Source organism: Gopherus flavomarginatus, chromosome 6 (assembly GCF_025201925.1).
Source record: "Gopherus flavomarginatus isolate rGopFla2 chromosome 6, rGopFla2.mat.asm, whole genome shotgun sequence".
In the NCBI taxonomy this organism is placed as follows: domain Eukaryota; kingdom Metazoa; phylum Chordata; order Testudines; family Testudinidae; genus Gopherus; species Gopherus flavomarginatus.
The window spans coordinates 66,005,092-66,021,620 of NC_066622.1; the positions used below are offsets into that span (position 1 = coordinate 66,005,092).

The 16,529-nt window shown below is 46.3% G+C and overlaps 1 protein-coding gene across 9 annotated transcripts in view; it reads right to left on the reverse strand.

The window, feature by feature from the left end:
• NDST2 (N-deacetylase and N-sulfotransferase 2) overlaps positions 1-16,529 on the reverse strand; it is a 240,805-nt gene that overhangs the window by 192,153 nt on the left and 32,123 nt on the right. For 3 of the 9 annotated variants that reach the window (XM_050960092.1, XM_050960089.1, XM_050960090.1), the window contains exon 1: positions 14,793-16,033. The exons of 4 other annotated variants lie outside the window; for them this stretch is intronic. The gene's annotated coding sequence lies outside the window, so the exon portion shown is untranslated. Of the gene's footprint in view, positions 1-14,792; positions 16,034-16,529 lie in introns of those variants that run through there. 2 more of the 9 variants (XM_050960085.1, XM_050960086.1) reach the window with 1 other exon arrangement.

The window sequence follows — 16,529 nt, forward strand, 5'->3', positions numbered from 1 at the left end:
ATAGAATGTGATTGATTTTACAGCACATAAGAAAGAGTCATTACACCACTTTTGTTACAGCAGCACTGTCAGTGGTGCCAAGAGGCTCCAGTCAAGATCAGAATCTCAATATGCTAGGCATTCTATATAGACACAGTAAGAGACAGTCCCTGTCCCAAATAGATTGCAATCTAATTACAGAAAACAGACAAGTGTGAAAAAGGAAGTACTATCCCCATTTTACAAAAAAGGAACGAGGCCTCCACAGAATAAATAACTTGCCCAAGTTCCCACAGGAAGTCTGTGGCATTGTCAAAATTTCATCTAAATTTTTGGATTCCCATTCCACTGATTTAACCATAAGATCGTCCTTCCACTCAGCTTCTTTAAACCTAGATGACACAGTAGTAAAAATCCCCGTGCCCCTCTAACAGGATCAGCACCTGCCTCTCATGAGCACCCACATTCTCTGGCAGATGATGCCTGCAATCTCTCAGTTCTTTTCAGCAAGATGGCACTCACCTCTCACAAGCTCCCCCTTCCAGTCAATGGATCTCTCGTTGGCTCTTCCATGACTCAGTCCTCTGGTCAAGCTGCCTACACTGTTCCTCCCTTTCAGGGTACACTGTCCAACCTGGTCTATCTCAAAGCCCTGAATAATGTCCTGTAGCACTCCCCTGTCCTCAGACTCACCAACAGGGCATATCTCAGTACCCTAGTTGGCCAGTTTACATGTGAACATAAGCAGAAGCCATGTTCCACATCCTTTTAACTAAGTGTACTTCCCTGGGCCACTGCCCCGTAGCCTGTCTTAAGTGAGTCCTGGCAGCCAGTCAGAAGTTGTTCATTCACTTCCCTGGTCCCTGCCAGCAACTTCCTGCTTTAGGCCTTGCAGCCAACCAGGAGCACCTCTTGCTTCCCCAGTCCCTGCTAGCAGACTAATCTATCCAGGTCCTTTCAGCTCCTGTAGCCAACGAGGAGCACCTCTTGCTCCCCTGGTCCCTGCAAGCAGACTGCACTCACTCTGGACCTGCAGCTCCTTTTATATGAGCCTGCTGGACCCTCATAGGCTGCTCCCTGCAGCCACTCTAGCCTGCTTGGAGGATCTCTCCACTGCTCCTCTCCTGGGATGGATGTGGCAGGCCCCTGAGGCCTCCAAGCAGGGGGCCTTTGGGCCTTATCTACCCCATCATACCCCCATGTACACTAAAGCTGATTCCATAAGTAGCATTGGTGATGAGAAACAGGAAACAATTCTCTAGCCCACACACGGACTAAATACCCTTTCAATGCTGCATTACTGAACTCTTTCCTTACTATGCTGGATTCAAGTAGCTCATGTCACTATTTCAAAACTTCTCTCTTATTCTCCCATTCTCTAGCAGCTCATCCCCAGTCCTTACTTATGAGAAGTGAACACTAGACAATTTCCCCTCTGCTTGGAATCTTTCTGGATCAGAAAGTTGTCTTCTACATAAATTAGGAAAAAACACCCACTCTAATACACAAGTAGTAAGTGGCCAGTGAATGATACAAGGAAGTCTCAGGGTTTAGCATCACTACAGAATTAACTTGGTCTTTTACTCAGATATTGCCACTAACCTGGTTACCGTCCACACACGAAAACCTCATCCAAATGTGGTCTTGTTTTACTCTAGGGTTAGTAATCCCTTCCCACAACTCTATCATGTGCCCAAGACAGGTAAATTCTCTCACAATTCACTGGGAAAGAACCAGAGTGGTTCAGCTTACTAAAGTGCAAAGAATCATGGGATATGTCCTCGGAAGTCCTAGCACCTCAGATAAGTGAGTGTAGAATCAGTGTGGACACACTCAGGTATGGCTTTGCAGTGTGGCGGCTCACACCTGAGCCAGGTCAATCCATGTGCTCAACCCCAAATACACTCTGCAGTGAAGACACATACTTAAAGGGCTTGTCTATACACACAGGTTTAACTAAAGATGTGATTTTAAAATTTTAGTTAAACCTGCGCAAACCAGGAGCAGACAATCTTATTTTGGTTAAGAGTGGCTTATTTCAATTTAGCTTAAAACCTGTCCCTAACTTAATCTAAACTGAAATAAGCATGGTTTGAATGAGAGCATGCATGTGGACTCTTGCACTAGATCAGTTTAAAATCACACCTTTAGTTGAAATGGTGAAACGTTGCATCTCCCTATGGGACAGACAATTGTCAAAGCAGACACTGATGGAAAATGATATGGACACTTGTCTTCCCAGTGTTCTAAAGGAGGATGGTGAAAGGGAAGGGGCCAGTGCCAGAAAACAAACATATTTCCCAGGAGAAGAGGAAAAAATGTTGAAGAAAAAAGGGATTGTGAAAACAGGTGATCCAGAAAATAGTTACAGTCTGACATCAATCCAGGGCCAACCGAATCCATCAGAAAACTTTACTGAGATGTTAAAGAACAAGGGACCTTTTGCAGAAATGTTTAACACCTTTTTTGGTAACTAGGGAGTTGAATATTTACTGAAGAAATTAATGTGGCACATTAAAGCTGAAAATATGACTTTAGACAGGAAAAAAGGATAAGAGGAGAGACAGGAAACACTGGACGAGAGACAAAAGAGAAGACTATATTTGGAAGGTTCTGAATACTTTGAGAAGAGTCAGTATGGATTCACATCAAGGAATGGGAAAGAAGTACTAGGGAAAAAGCTGAGAGGGAGCATCTCAGACACAATATCATGACATAGAGACCTCTTAGTAAAGGGTCCCGTTCTTTGCAAACATCTCTCACCTCAGACCTGACAAACTCACTACACCAAATATGCCTTATACGACTTTTATCCATAGAGAGTAATGTGTAAGGTATCTACACAAAGCTTGTAACCTGTCAACATTCATAGCCGTGAGCACTGTTCCCTCTAAGCTGTGCGCAACAGATCCTAAACCCCACGCAAACGGTGAAACACCATGCGCATAAAAATTTGCACAGAAGCACAACAATTTGCACAGAGGAAATTTTTTGCGCACACACCCTGTCAAAAATTAGAGGGAACATTGGTCGGGTAACATTTAAGGAATAATGTATTTATATTGAAAGTATGCTTTATGGACTTAGAGTAGAAATTAGTTACCAGGAGACAACGTGTCTCGGCGATGCCCAGTTAGGCAGGGTGCAGTTGTTACCCTGCCCTGTTAAGCTGGTGATGCAATGCAAGGCTCAGTTGTTTAGCTTGCGCAATAGAAACCCTTTGAATGTGAAACCATCTGAGGCAATGACAATCAACATTACTTAAAGGTAAAAAAAAGAAACTTCACAACAAAGCAGAGGTTTGCCTTGCCTGTGAATAAAAACATGGCATTCTGTAACCCAAAAGCAACACCAAGGCACCCCCATATTTGCCATGGTGATATGTTCTGTGCAAAATATGCCTTGTAAGGTATCATTCTGAAAGTCTTGATCTGTTAAACATTACTGTCTAGTTGGATTGTATATGCTGTCATTACATCTGAATTATGATGTCATTATGAATATTGACTATGTACCACTATTTAAATGTGTTTGCTCCTGGAATGACACCCACAAGATCGTTTACATCCAGTCTAGCCAGCAAATTGTGGATGATCCATTCAAGGAATGGCCCATTAAAAAACTCAACAGGCCATAGAAGAAGTTTATCCTCACCTGATGGGCTTTCCTGTGGGCGCTTCAGCCAGTATATGAATAATGGCTGCTATGATGCATTGAAACATGCAAGGGCATGTGACTAGATCATGTAATACTGGACTCCATCTTGTGCCTGTACTTTTCCACAAACTGTGCTAGGGACTTTGCTTGGAACAATGAAGTTCCCTCCACATGGAAGAAGTTATAAAAGGGGGAAGTGACATCACATGGCCTCACTCCCACCACAATTCAAAACCTGGAAACATCTTAAGAACAAAGACTGAACAGGGGATGTGGTCCCAGGATGAAGGGATTTCTAGTCTGCATATGGAAGATTGGTAGTGTATATAACTTAGACTGTGATTTTGTTTATTTCTTAGGTAACTAACTGATCTTTACACTTATAGATTTAAAGTTATTAAGTAATCTTTCTATAGTTTATTATTATTTTTTACCTAAAAGAGTGTGGTGTTGTGAAAAAGGGAAATCTGCTCAGAAACAGGGACTGGAGCATTGTCCTCTCCATATTGAGGGAGGGGTGGACTGGGAAATAAACTTACACTGGGTGGCATGTGATATTCAATCTGAGAGGTTTTTGACTAAGGAAAGGGATGAGGTCGCTCTTTCAATAAGTGGGGGAAGGGTATAGCCCAAGGTCCAGTGTGCTTCAACACCAGCCCTGCGAACTACAAGTTCTTGATGAGAAACCGTGGCATATTGGGAGAACTTCCTGGTTCCTCCCAGGAGGTACCCTCTGCCCCCCCAAGCAGGAGATCTTAGCCTTGACTGAGCTGGAAGCACATAGCAGGCAAGCAGAGAGGAGGCTGCTGGACTGTAATTCTGTTCTGTGTTCTTTACAGAATAAAGTCCTGTTCCTGGTTGTTTCTCTGAGTGGGTCTGGTCTGGAAGAATTGGAAGTCCTGGCACAGTCAAAGAACTATGATGTGATTAGAACAACAGAGACTTGGTGAAGTAGCTCACATGACTGGAGCACTGTCATGGATGGGTATAAACTGTTCAGGAAGAACAGGCAGGGGAGGAAAGGTGGAAGAGTTGCAATGTATGTAAGAGAGCAGTATGATTGCTCAGAGCTCCAGTATGAAACTGCAGAAAAGCCTGTTGAGAGTCTTTGGGTTAAATTTAGAAGTGAGAGCAACAAGGGTGATGTCGTTGTGGGCTTGTGATATAGACCACCGGACCAGGAAGATGAGGTAGACGAGGCTTTCTTTGGACAATTAACTGAAGTTTCCAGAACACGTGCCCTGGTTCTAATGGAGGACATCAATCACCCTGACATCTGCTGAGAGAGCAATACAGCCATGCACAAACAATCCAGGAAGTTTTTGGAAAGTGTTGGGGACAACTTCCTGGTGCAACTACTGGAGGAACCAACCAGAGGCCATTCTTCTCTTGACCTTCCGCTTACAAAGGGGGAAGAATTGGTAGGGGAAGTAGAAGTAGGTGGCAACCTGCACAGCAGTGACCATGAGATGGTTGAGTTCAGGATCCATACATAAGGAAGAAAGGAGAGTAATACAATACAGACCCTGGACTTCAGAAAAGCAGACTTTAACTCCCTTAGGGAACTGATGGGCAGGATCCCCTGGGAGGCTAATATTGGGTGGGGAGAAGAGTCCAGGAGAGCTGGCTGTATTTTAAAAAAGGCTTATTGAGGGCACAGGAACAAACCAGACTGGTATACTCAAGGGCTCAGCAGTACCCCAGTTCCAGGTTGCACCCTGGGGAAGCCCGTCACAAAACAAAAGGCTGCTTTCAGTATAACACAGAGGGAGAAGTATTCTTTAGCCATTCACTGAGGAAACTCCTTGTGGAATGGGGGAGGTTTCATGAATGTTTGGATTTTGTTCTGTATTGCAATCATTTATTTTCACCACACTCTCTTGTTTCTAATTAAATCTTTATTCTTCATTAAATAAACATACTTCTGTTTCATGATAAGTGCTCACAAGTCCTGTATGGTCTAGAGCAGCAGGGGTTTAAGGTAAAACTGGTAAACAGGTACACTGGATCTAGATTTCTGAGAGTACTCAGTGTCAGGGGAACATTCAAAGGCACTTGGGGATTGGGATGCACCTACTGTTAACCTGCAAGGCAAAATTAGGGCTGTCATAGCTCACAGGAGAGTGCTGAAGCTACCACAAGGAAGATTCCCCCTCTCCCTGGAGGCAGGGGGTAACAAGTTCACTCCGAGTCCTGGGTACTCTGGAGTTTAAGAATGAGTCTGATAAAGTGCAGTTTGCAATGTCCAAGAATAAGGAATGAAAAACTGTTGTGAATATCAGACACAGAAGACACTGCCAAATAGGTGGAGGAAGGTGACAAAAGGAAAGTGTGGTCTATTTAATTCACTTTATATTAATGATTACTTTATAATCACTTTTTATTAATATCCATGCAGCAGGAATAAATACATATAAAAAACTAGAGTGCTATTCGTCAATATACAGCACAAGTACAACAGTAACACTTCACTCTTATGTACAGTTTTTCAGCTAAAGATCTGGAAACGATTTATAAGGGGAAAGCAAGCATCATCATTACAACAGTCAGGGTAAGCTAGATATACTGGAAGTCTGAACAGCTAAGTGAGTTATGCAATTTGATGTGTCATGCCAGAAAGAGTACTAATCCTACCCTAGCTATTTAAGAGGGGGTAGGAGTCTAGCCAAAGAAATGAATGTTCTTTATTAATAATATTAAATGGAGCTCAGCTGTGTAAATAAAAACCCTCTTGCCTCAGCTGAGGCATCATTATCTCCTCTCTCTGGCATCCCTCCTTCCCTCCACAAGACAACTCTAAGTAGAACCATTTGGTGCAAGTTTCGCATAGCAAGTCTGTTGCTCATGCATGTTGAGTGGTGTTAGTATATAGGCTTGTTTGCCAGCTTCAGATAGAATTTTGGGTTTGACTTTTTTATTTTCTTACATCTTATACGAATATATGTGAACAGAGGGATTCTTACTAATGTGTGTGAAGAACAATGAACACATACACTGTGTCTTGCATTTCCCACAACCAGATGGGGCTTTAAGTACAATGAGAAAAGATATGGGATCTAGTTAAAGTGTTAGTGGGCATGGTGGGAGTATAATATATGTGCGCAAACTTGAAGACTGCTTCAATTCCTATCTCAAGGCAAGGTCAAGTAACCTGTCGGGAGGGACAAGGGAGGATGAGCAGGCATAAGAAACACTGAAAGCCAAAGAAAGGCCTGGCCTTGGCCAGAACACAACTTCACCCCTTACTCCTCTCATGGGATACAAAAGAGGTGGGACGAAGACATCAGACTCACAACCCTCCAAAATGGAACATGACCATAAGTTGTAAGGGGTAGGACAAGGGCATGCATTGCAGGTATATTTGGGCCTGCTAAGAAGGAAGAGGTGGGAAATGGGAATGGGGACACCGGCAAGGCTCTGTGGTGCCTAAGGTGACCAGATGTCCCAATTTTATAAGGACAGTCCTGATTTTTGGGTCTTTTTCTTACGTAGGCTCCTATTACCCCCTGCCCTCTGTCCTGATTTTTCACACTTGCTGTCTGGTCACCCTAGCGGTGTCAGAGCTGGGAAGAGGGACATGGGGTAAATACTCTGCGGTGTCAGAGATGGGAACGGAACACTGGGAAACAGACTCTGCTGGTGTGTAGAGCTATGGATATGCTTGTTTGGAACTAACCCCAATAAACATTGTATTGTCTGCACTTCAGACTTCTGGTCTTCTGCTTTCTGTCTGCGTGACAAGAACTAGGGGTGGAGATAAGGGAAAGCCCTCTAACAGGTGGGAGTGTGTCTGTTTTTATCTGCATTTGGCAAGTTCTCCTTAGGCTGGAGACTAAGAATGAAGTTTTCAAGGAAGTGGTCAGACAAGTACTATATTTGCCAGGCACCACGTGCAGTGGTTCTCAAAGCCGGTCCACTGCTTGTTCAGGGAAAGCCCCTGGGGGGCCGGGCTGGTTTGTTTACCTACCGCATCCACAGGTTCGGCCGATCACGGCTCCCACTGGCCGTGGTTCACTGCTCCAGGCCAATGGGGGCTGCGGGAAGCAGTGTGGGCCAAGGGATGTGCTGGCCGCCCTTCCTGCAGCCCCCATTGGCCTGGAGCAGCAAACCGCAGCCAGTGGGAGCCGCGATCGGCCAAACCTGCAGACACGGCAGGTGAACAAACCGGCCAGGCCCGCATGGGACTTTCCCTGAACAAGCAGTAGACCGCCTTTGAGAACCACTGGTCTAGTGGGAAAGGGTATTACATTGGGAGTTAAAAAGACCTAGGCTCTCTTCCCAGCTTTGCGAGTGACCCATTGAGTGAGCCTTGGCAAAGCACTTCACCTCCATCTACCAGAATTTCCTCACCTGTAAAACTAGAGATAACACTTACTTTCTTTTGTAAAGCACTTGAGAACTGCAAGTGAAAAGCACAGTGGGGCTATGTCTACATTCCAAATTAAGTCGATTTCATGTAAGTTGACATCGAGCCTCAATTTAAGCAAGTTGATCTTGCATGTCACACTATGCTCGTTGTGTCAGGGGAGTGCATCCTCACTAGCAGGGCTTGCATCAACGCATGGAGCACTGCACTGTGAGTAGCTATTCCACAGTGCGTGGAGCCAAGCGGAATGTTAGGTTGGGCTTGCAATGCCTTATGGGACTAAAACATTGGCGCGGGTGGTTATGGGAACATGGCATTAGCCTCTCATGATGTACTTACCTCCCTCCCTTCCTGAAATCAACAGCAAACAAACCAAGCCTTTTTTGTGCCTTTTTTCATAAGACAAGGTTACCCGTGCAGACGCCATAGCATGGTAGTATAGACCCTGCTCACCTGTAAACTGTTGTTGTGCGAGCATTACAAACACCTCGTGCCTTATCCTGCAGTATTTACACAGCTGATACAGGAACTGCTGCACAGAACAATGTGATGCCAAGCAAGCAGCCCTGCTGGAAGACACAGAGCGGAGCAATTTGCAGTTGCTGGCAACAGACACGCATCACCTTGACACAGTTGAGCACTGACTGGTGGGACCACATCATTTTGCAGCTATGGAATGATGAGCAGTGGCTGCAGAACTTTCGAATGTGTAAGACCACTTTCCAGGAACTGTGTGAAGAGTTTTCCCCAGCCTTGAAGTGCAGTAATACTAAAATGAGAACTGCTCTGATGGGAGAATTGAGTGGCGATAATTCTGTGGAAGCTTGCAATGCCAGACTGCAGTGGGGTATCAATTTGGTGTGTGTAAATCTACTGTGGGATCTGTTGTGATTCAAGTTTGCAGGGCCATTAACAGATGTCTGCTAAGAAGGGTAGTGACTCTGGGCAACGTGCAGAATATAGTGGATGGTTTTACCGCAATGAGGTTCCCTAATTGCGGTGGGGCCATAGACGGAACACATATCCCTATCTTGGCATCAGACCACCTTACCAAAGAATACATAAAACCAAAAGGGGTACTTCTCAATGGTTTTGCAAGTGCTGGTGGATTACGGGCCATTTCACTGACCTCAACCTAGGATGTTGGGAAAGGTACATGATGTGTGCATCTTTAGGAACACATCTGCTCAGAAAGCTGCAAGCAGGAACTTTCTTTCCAGACTGCAAAATAACCATTGGTGATGTTCAAATGCCAATCATGATCCTGGGAGACCGAGCCTACTCTTTGCTCCCATGGCTCATGAAGCCGTACACAGGTAGCCTGGACAGCAGTACGGACCGGTTCAACCACAGGCTGAGTGAGTGCAGAATGGTGGTGGAATATTCCTTTGGACGTTTAAAAGGTCACTGGCGTTGTTTGCTTACTAGGTTAGACCTCAGTGAAAACAATATTTCCATTATAGAATCATAGAAGAGTAGGGTTGGAAGAGACCTCAGGAGGTCATCCAGTCCAAACACCTGCTCAAAGCAGGACTAACCCCAACTAAATCATCCCAGCCAGAGCTTTGTCAATCATGGAGATTCCACCACCTCCCTAGGTAACCCACTGCAGTGCTTCACCACCCTCCTAGTGAAATAGTGTTTCCTAATATCCAACCTAGATCTCCCCCACTGCAACTTGAAACCAGTGCTTCTTGTTCTGCCATCTGCCACCACTGAGAACAACCTAGTTCCATCCTCTTTGGAACCTCCCTTCACATAGTTGAAGGCTGCTATCAAATCCCCTCTCACTCTTCTCTTCTGCAGACTAAATAAGCCCAGTTCCCTCAGCCTCTCCTCGTAAGTCATGTGCCCCACCCCCCTAATCATTTTCATTGTCCTCCACTGGACTCTCTCCAATTTGTCCACATCCTTTCTGTAGTGGGGAGGCCTAAAACTGGACTCAATACTCCAGCTGTGGCCTCACCAGTGTCGAATAGAGGGAAATAATCACTTCTCTCAATCTGCTAGCAATGCTCCTACTAATGCAGTCCAATATGCCATTAGCCTTCTTGGCAACAAGGGCACTCTGTTGACTCATATCCAGCTTCTCATCCACTGTAATCCCCAGGTCCTTTTCTGCAGGACTGCCACTTAGCCAGTTGGTCCCCAGCCTGTAGCAGTGCATTGGTTACGTTTAGAGGTGAGAGTAACAAGGGTGATGTCCTGGTGGGCATCTGCTCTTGACCACAAGACCAGGAGGAGGTAGACGAGGCTTTCTTCAGACAACTAACAGAAGTTACCAGATCACAGGCCCTGGTTCTAATGGGGGACTTCGATCACCTTGACATCTGCTGGGAGAGCAATACAGCAGTGCACAGATAATCCAGAAAGTTTTTGGAGAGTGTTGGGGACAACTTCCTTCTGCAAATACTAGAGGAACCAACTGTTAGGGGGCTTATTCCTTCACCCTCTCACCTCCCTGGTCCTTCTAGCATGAACAGAGAGCAACAATACCCAAAGTCCAAAGGCGCAAACAATTCGATGTTTAGTGGGGTGAACTTCCAGCAAGCATGATTTCAGTTTCCTTCCTTAGTGTCCCCCTTCCCAGCTCTGACACCACAGAGCCTTGCCTGTGTCCCTGTTCCTGTTCCCATCCCCTGTTCCCATTTCCCCCTTTAGCAAAACATGATCCCAATTCCCCCATCCCCAGTCCCTGTTCCTGTTCCCATCCCCTGTTCCCATTTCCCCCTTTAGCAAAACATGATCCCAATTCCCCCAGTCCCTGTTCCCATTCCCCCCCCCGACCTTTTTGATTGACTGCAGACTATATAGTAAAACCTGTGTTTTGCTTAGCTATTTCGTAACCAATTATTTTGCTGAAATTTAACTAACCAATCCTAACATACTGTAACATGGTTATTTAACCAATTATATTCCACCACCTTCATTGGTTTACACCCAACAAAATTAATTATACAGCAGACAAACAATCACAGAACCAGAGACCATGCAAATAAACATACAAAACAATACAGAAGTGAGGATTTTACAACTACATTTATACAGACATAAGGGTTTTCCAGCTGTGTCTATTGATAAGTGAGTTCTTGCCAGACAGGATGCGATTAAACTACGTTTTCTTTTACATCTTCTAGGCTCTTCCCTTCCTCTGGAGGTGATAGGAATATCAGGACAGGATTGTATTCCTAATAGCCCAATAGCACCTTATTTCAATGTGACTAGTTTGGAATGTGAGGATGTGACCATACACTTCCCAGTTTATGGCTGCCTAACTACATCTTGGCTGAAGGCCTTAGCCTGTCACAGTAAGAGAAGGCCATTACACAGACAGTGATTTTGATTCTCTCTTTTATATCCCTATAACTAGCTAAGTGATAAGAATACACCTAAATTCTTAAAGCATAGGCCTTTGCAGACAGGCCTGAATATCTATATCCTAACACTCCACCCCTTTTTTTTTTTTTTCTTTTGGGATCCTCCTGCCCAGGTATCCTGCTGCTTACAAAGGGGGAAGACTTTGTAGGAGAATTAGAAGTGGGTGGCTAATATGAGGGGGAAAGGAGTCCAGGAGAGCTGGCTGTATTTTAAAGAAGCCTTATTGAATGTGCAGGAACAAACCATCTCAATGTGCAGAAAGAATAGCAAATATGGCAGGCGACCAACTTGGCTTAACAGAGAACACTTCAGTGAGGTTAACCACAAAAAGGAAGCCTACAAGAAATGGAAACTTGGACAGATGACTAAAGAGGAGTATAAAGATATTGCTTGAGCATGCAGGAGTGTAGTCAGGAAGGACAAAGCACAATTGGAGCTGAAGCTAGCAAAGGATGTGAAGGGTAACAAGAAGAGTTTCTACAGGTATGTAAGCAACAAGAAGGTGGTCAGGGAACATGTGGGACCCTTACTGAATGGAAGAGGCAATCTAGTGACAGATGATGTGGAAAAGGCTGAAGAACTCAATGCTTTTTTTGCCTCAGTCTTCACAGACAAGGTCAGCTCCCAGACTGTTGCACTGGGCAACCCAGTATGGGAAGGAGGTAAGCAGCCCTCAGTGGTGAAAGAACAGGTTAAGGACTATTTAGAAAAGCTGGACATGCACAAATCCATGGGGCCGGATGCAGTGCATCTGAGGGTGCTGAGGGAGTTGGCTGATGTGATTGCAGAGCCATTGGCCATTATCTTAGAAAACTCATGGCAATTGGGGGAGGTCCCAGACGATTGGGAAAAGGCAAATATAGTGCCCATCTTTAAAAAAAGGAAGAAGGAGAATCTGGGGAATTACAGACCAGTCAGCCACACCTCAGTCCCTGGACAAATCATGGAGCAGGTCCTCAAGGAATCCATTTTGAAGCACTTGGAGGAGAGGAAGGTGATCAGGAACAGTCAACATGGATTCACCAAGGGCAAGTCATGCCTGACCAACCTGACTGCCTTCTATGATGAGATAACTGGCTCTGTGGGTATGGGGAAGGCAGTGGACGTGATGTATCTCGACTTTAGCAAAGTTTTTGATACGGTCTCCCACAGTATTCTTGACAGCAAGTTAAAAAAGTATGGATTGGATGAATGGACTATAAGGTGGATAGAAAGCTGGCTAGATCGTCGGGCTCAACAGGTAGTGATCAACAGCTTGATGGCTAGTTGGCAGCCGGTATCAAGCAGAGTACCCCAGGAGTCGATCCTGGGGCCGGTTTTATTCAATATCTTCATTCATGATCTAGATGATGGGATGGATTGCACCCTCAGCAAGTTCGCAGATGACACTAAGCTGGGGGGAGAGGTAGCTATGCTGGAGGGCTGGGATAGGGTCCAGAGTGACCTAGACAAATTGGAGGATTGGGCCAAAAGAAATCTGATGAGGCTCAACAAGGACAAGTGCAGAGTCCTGCACTTAGGACAGAAGAATCCCATGCATCTCCATGCATTGTTATTGCTGCTTGCTGTGTGCTCCACAGTATCTGTGAAACAAAGGGAGAAAAGTTTTTGGCGGGGTCGGAGGTGGAGACAGATTGCCTGGAAGCCAATTTTGAGCAGGCAGACACGCGAGCAATAAAAAGACCACACTGAGGAGCTCTCTTTCTCCGTGAGGCTTTGAAAACCAGTTTCAGCAATGAGCCAGAGTGATGTGACATTTATCTGTGTTGTTCCTTACCAAATTGTCCCCTCCATTGCATTTTCTCCCCTGTAAACTCCACCCCCACCAATCACCATGTGTTGAATGAATAAAGAGCCTTTTCTCCTCAATACATTAAATTTTATTATGCACACGCACACAAACAGCAAAGAAAAACCTGGGGCAAGATGGCTGATAACGCTGTGTGGGGAGAAACAAGGACAGCTTGCTTTACAATTGCACTGCAATAACAATCAAAGGTGTGGGACTGGGCACCTTCTGGTCCTTGTACCCTCCCCTGGTGTTGAGTGCAAGGGATACCGAACTTCCCCCCGCCTCATAGGACATTTGGGGGAGGAGGCGGTAGAACTGGGCAATGATAGCAGCAGGTTCAGCATAGGCTGCAGAGGGACTCCAGCATCCAGCTGTCTTTCTTGAAACTCAACATGTCTGATTGCTCCTTCATAATCCATAGCATCTCTTCCTGCGTGGCATGCTCGTGCTCCTTGTATGCTCTCCTGGCCATGTCCTGGTTTTCAGACAGTATAATCCTCCATGCTCTGAGCTCCATCTTGTCACTGTCGGAGGTGCACATTAACTCATTGAACATGTCCTCCCAAGTCGTCTTTTTCCACCTTCTAATCTGGGAAAGTCTCTGTCCTGGTCTAGAGGATGCGCCGACAGACAAGGTTTCAGCTGTAATGAAATCAAAGCACAAGGGTAGCACTGACAGCGCATATATTGTTTCTGGTGCGGAGTAGATTTTTTTTAATAAAAAACCTACCCCTCAATACACTTCACTGCAATCCACAACGTAATCACAAGCACTGACTATTGCAAGAATCGGTTTGCTACTTCAGCCTTGGTGAGTAAGGCCACAAGGCCTGGGCGAGAGGTGTTGTGCTGCTGCTTTTGTGAAGACATCCTTGGGATCACAGGTTGGAACTTGAGAAAAGTCCCCTTTTCTATAGCAACCTGGATGGTACTTGAGGACAGGCATCAGTGTAAAGCCCCCCAAATAGTCTGTTTTTCACAAAAGCAGCACTGGGTCGGGGTGGGAAGGAGACAAATAGGAAGCCGCCCCTCCCCCACCCACTTTTTTTCCAATGCTGTTTGCAATACATGGTGATCCCTTCCAATCACAGCACGTTTGGGAAAGCATGGTTGTGTGACTCAGATTTCACCAAATGGGGCAGATTACTTATTGAACTGTTTGTGGTTTAAGGGCTACCATTGAAAACTTCCCCCATTTCCCCTAGGTGGTCCTATGTGATATCACTCTCCTCAGGGTAACAGAGGCTGCAAGGGAGCAGATGTTGCAAACGTCTGGGAACAGACCTGGTCTTTATGCTGCAATGCTGTGTGCTGCAATGATGCCAGCAGAGTTAATACTGGAATGGCGCAGGAAAGTGTCCTACCGTGGTGGGTGAAATAAGGCAGCCCTTCCCAGAAACCTTCTGCAAAGGATTGCAGAGTACCTCCATGAGAGCTTCCTAGAGATCTCCATGGAAGATTCCCATGCCATCCCCTTGCATATAAACAGTCTTTTTCAGAGAGCACCCTCTGTGTAGATGGAGTGGCCACTGATACCCACTACACTTACTTTTTTGTTCAGATTAAACATAAATATAATAGCACGTAACCCCTACAGTTTGATTGGAAACATGTACTCACCAGAGATGACTTCCCCATCACCACGCTCCACCGCCAACTGGTCCTATGAAGGGATGGGCTCCAGGGTTAAAAACAGTTCTTGGCTGTCGGGAAGAATCGATCCTCTGCTTGCCTGCCTCACAGTCTCCTCCTCCTCCACATCAACAATGGCCTCCTCGCTGTTGCTCGAGATCGCTCAGGGCTCCTGGTAGGTATCCACAGAGCGTTCTGGGTTAGTGGTGGGGTCACCACCGAGAATCACATGCAGCTCCTCATAAAAGCGCCATATCTGTGGGGCAGAACCAGAACGACTGTTCACCTCCCTTGTCTTCTGGTATGCTTGCCGAAGCTCCTTTATTTTCACATGACACTGCTGCGTGTCTCTGGTGTAGCCCTTCTCCCCCATACCCCGTGTAATCTTGGCATAGATGTCAGCATTTCTTCTGCTGGATCGGAGCTCTGCCTGCACAGACTCTTCTCCCCACACAGCAATAAGACCCAAGACCTCCTGTGTACTCCATGCAGGAGTGCCTTTGCAGCCTTGAGTCTCCATGATCAGCTGTGCTGGTGAGCTCTTCACACTGATCAAACAGGAAATGAAAATTCAAAAGTTCCCGGGGCCTTAACAGGAGAGCGACTGTTTCCTGTGTACCTGGCGACGTGCAGTGGAGTTGAAAATGCTCTCCAGAGCGGTCACAGAAGAGCACTGTGGGACAGCTCCTTTAGGCCAATTCATTCAAATTATGCAACAGAGTGTCTACACTATCCCCATGTCGACCCACGGATGTTCAATCAAGCGCTACACCTCTCGCAGAGGTGGAGTACAGAAGTCGGCTTTACAGGCCACTTAGGTTGGTGGAAGGGACTCAGCAGTGTAGACACATATATTATTAAATCGACCTAATGCGGCTTATGTCAGCCTAACTTTGTAGTGTAGATTAGGTCTAACCAATGTTCCCTTTAATGTTTCCCACACATGTTCGGAATGGATTTTGTTATGTGCACCAATATGGAGGTGATGTGCGACACATTACCTCCATATTGGTGCACATAACAAAATTTGTGTGGTGGGGGTGGGGCCGAAGGGTTCAGCATATGGCAGAGGGCTCCGGCTGAGGGGAGGGCTCTGGGGTGGGACCGGGGATGAGGGGTTCATGGTGCAGGAGGGGGCTCAGGTCTGGGACAGGGGGTTGGAGTGCGGGAGGAGGGGGTGAGGGCTCTGGCTGGGGCTGCAGGCTCTGGGGTGAGGCCAGGGATGAGGGGTTTGGGGTGCAGGCTGCCCTGGGGCTACAGCTCTCTCCCTCTGCAGAAGCACCTGGACTGGTGAGGGGAGAGAGGTGCCTCTCCCTGCTGTGGCAGCTCCAGGGCTGGGATGGGAGCCTCTCCCCCAGCTGCAGAAGGTCCAGGCCGGGACTGGGTTGGGGCTGTGAGAGGGGCGCCTCTCCCCACTGTGGCAGGTCCGAGCCAGAGCTGGGTTGGGGTATGGGAAGTGGCACACCTCTCCCTCAGCTGCAGCAGGTCTGGGACTAGGGGAGAGGCATCTCTCCCCCCCATAGCCCTAAGTGCCTGTGCAGCGATTAATAGGCTGCTGAGCAGGCGCTCAGCTTAGAGGGAACTTAGGTGCTAACTACTACTATTGTTATTATTGTTACTATGAGGGCGAGAACTGAAGTGGAGGGACCCAATTTCATTTCCAACATGATGGCTGCAGTCAGAAATGTCTTAAGCATCAGGCCCATCTTTCTTAAATCACAGGTA